The sequence below is a fragment of the Dama dama genome, chromosome 2 (assembly GCF_033118175.1).
Source record: "Dama dama isolate Ldn47 chromosome 2, ASM3311817v1, whole genome shotgun sequence".
Lineage (NCBI taxonomy): Eukaryota > Metazoa > Chordata > Mammalia > Artiodactyla > Cervidae > Dama > Dama dama.
The window spans coordinates 24,241,294-24,244,762 of NC_083682.1; the positions used below are offsets into that span (position 1 = coordinate 24,241,294).

Below are 3,469 nucleotides of genomic sequence, written 5' to 3' on the forward strand. Positions count from 1 at the left end.
CCAACCCATTTGTGTTTAAGCCTTAACCACATTCCTCACTAACTGTGTGAATTTGGGATTCACACAGTAAGGAACCTAATCATCTTCAGTTTTCTACATTATGTATCAATAGTACCTATGGCATAAGGTTCATATACTGATGAAGTCTCTAGTAAAGAATAAATAAGGTGTCTAGTATATCCCAAGCTCAATAACATTTATGTTTTTGCCTCTGAATTCTTCCAAATAATTCAATTCCATATAATTTTAATGTTTCAAGGACTTTATTGCAGTTAAATTACTTGAAAACTAGTAAGTATGGGAATATCAAATTTATCAAAACATTTGGAATAATTGCATCACAAATAATGGTGTCAATCATGATACTAATTTATTATCAGTGATTTAAAGAAAACTACTTTCATATATCTTCAAAACTACTGTATTTTTGAAGATACATGAATCACTAGTCAATCATGAAAATAGTTTGTAAAAGGATTGATTCTGAGAATCAGGCTATCTAGCTGGTGGTCCCAGGTTTGAACTTTAAAACTTGAATTAAGAAACTATTGTGGACAGTACTGCTACAGTCCACAGAGTCACAAAAAGTCAGATGAGACTGGATAACCAATACTTTCTCATCTCAAAAGACTTTTACTTCTACTAACTCACTGAACCCTCCAAACACTATTGCTAGAGAAGGTCTTTCACAGCTGAAAAATAGAGATACAGAGCATAATTATTTCTTAACCTTATTTGAACCAATATTTGCTTTAGTTTACATGCAGTGACAGCACTTCACCCATTGCACATGGAAGTCCACTTGTATGGGCTGTGTAGCTATGCACTGTGGGTTTTTCAGGGTGTTTTGTCTTTACTAGGCCTGATTTTTCTAACTTGTAAAAGAAATATTTTTAAATACCATGATACCATGTGATTTAATTACACTTTAATGTTTCTACTTTCTTTCTAAATAAGAAGCACCCCTGGCTCCAGCCTTGAGGTTTGGTGAATATGAATTTCCAAGACTCTGAAATATTGAGAGAAGGTGCTCTCTGTGCTGAATGACCCTCATCACCATCCATAGTGATTTGACCCAGCATAGAATGGTTGTGCTGAATATGAGCATCTGGTCCATTAATACAGGAATTTAAGGTCAGATTATGTGATGGGGACTGGAGGTGTCTGATAGTAGCTTCCTCCTGATCACACTGACCAAATCTGAGAAACTTCAGGGCTCACCGAAGGTGGTGATGGTTCCCAGTCTCTGAAAGGAGCGTCTCAGATCCATAGCTTGTCCTGGCAGACCTACCTAGGGAGACAACAAGCCTCTCAGATGTGTGGGATTCTTTCAGTGTGGGAGCACTGACCAGGGTCAAGATGTCCTGGGAAGCGGGGTGTTACCTTGGGATCTTCATGCAAACACACACACAGGCACACACACATACATACACACACACATACACACACATACATACACACACACATACACACACATGCAGCCGGAAAAAGAACTGAGGAGGCAGGTGCACAGCTGCCTCAATAAATGGCCTCTGAAAGTTTTGGCTGTTCTTGAGCATTGTCCCCAGTTTGGATGCCTAAGACAAAAAAAAAAAAAAAATTTTCAACTTCAGTTCAGTTCAGTTCAGTCACTCAGTCGTGTCTGACTCTTTGCAACCCCATGAATCGCAGCACACCAGGCCTCTCTGTCCATCACCAACTCCCGGAGTTTACTCAAACTCATGCCCATCGAGTCGGTGATGCCATCCAGCCATCTCATCCTCTGTCATCCCCTTCTCCTCCTGCCCCCAATCCCTCCCAGCATCAGGGTCTTTTCCAATGAGTCAACTCTTCACATCAGGTGGCCAAAGTACTGGAGTTTCAGCTTCAGCATCAGTCCTTCCAATGAACACCCAGGACCAATCTCCTTTAGGATGGACTGGTTGGATCTCCTTGCAGTCCAAGGGACTCTCAAGAGTCTTCTCCAACACCACAGTTCAAAAACATCAATTTTTCGGTGCTCAGCTTTCTTTAGAGTCCAACTCTCACATCCATACATGACCACTGGAAAAACCATAGCCTTGAGCAGACGGACCTTTGTTGGCAAAGTAATGTCTCTGCTTTTTAATATGCTATCTAGGTTGGTCATAACTTTCCTTAGGTATATAAAAATAGCTCACTATTTTGCATCCAAGATCCAAGTTGAATATTCACTCTTTAAAAAGGTAAAAACCATGTTATATGTCAATTATATATGAAAAAAAATTAGAGGAAAATGTAAAATGATGTATTGAAGAGAAATTATATCATAGATCAAAAGTTAGCATGTTTATCATTAATAAAATATTTGTAATTTTTTCAATTTGAAAAACAATTCTTGGAACAAATATTCCTGACTAAGAAGTTTGGATAAAGTTTAACACTGAGAACTGTATATTCAAAATATTTCACACTGATAAAATCATATATTGTACTATACTGTGTTATATTTCTATGTTTCATTATACTATTCTATTACTGTATTTGTTAAATGAGCAAGTTTACATAGCAGAGATTATTTCTTCTGTGAATACACTACTTTGTCTTTAAGTTTCAACAGAACTTTCTTCACTTCCTTGTTCCTCAGGGTGTAGACCACAGGGTTCAGAAGAGGTGTCAGCACAGTGTAGAAAACAGCCACAATCCTGTCCATAGCCTCCTTGGAGCCTGGTCTCAGGTAAATGAAAACACAGGGAACAAAGAAGCAAAGGACCACAGTGCAGTGGCAGGCACAGGTCTAGAAGGCTCTCCATCGCCCCCCTGAGGTGCGGATCTTCAGGATGGAATGGATGATCGACACGTAGGACAGCAAAATAAGAAGAAAGCAGCCCAAGGCCACCACCCCAATGTTGACAAAGATCACCAACTCATTGGCAGAGGTGTCTGCACAGGCCAGTTTGAGGATGGGCGGTGCATCGCAGAAGTAATGCTGGATCTCGTTGGGTCCACAGAAGGGCAAACGGAATGTCAGTGTGGTCTGGACAGCAGAGTGCAGAGAACCACTGAGCCACGTGGTTGTGGCCAGGATGGCACACTTCCTCCCACTCATCATGCTGGCGTACCTGAGCGGGTAACTGATGGCCAGGAAGCGGTCATAGGACATGACGGTGTAGAGGAAGCACTCGGTGCTGCCCAGGAAGTGGAAGGAGTAGAGCTGGGCCACACAGCTGGGAAAGGAGATAGCACTGCCTTCTGGGGACACCAGGGTCATCAGCATTTTGGGCACAGTGACTGTGGAGAACCACAAGTCAATGAAAGACAAGTTGCTCAGGAAGTAGTACATGGGGGTGTGCAGGCGGGGATCCACTGTGATCACCAGCAGGATGAGAAGGTTCCCCACCACAGTGAGGACATAGATCACCAGGAAGATTCCAAAGAGGAGCGTGTCCAGCTCTGGTGTGTGGGGAAGGCCCGAGAAGATGAACATTGTCACTACACTCGTGTTTGTCAT

General features: G+C 41.8%; 1 pseudogene; it reads right to left on the reverse strand.

The window, feature by feature from the left end:
- Positions 1 to 2,533: 2,533 nt before the first annotated feature.
- LOC133067094 (olfactory receptor 10G4-like) lies at positions 2,534 to 3,469 on the reverse strand (annotated as a pseudogene).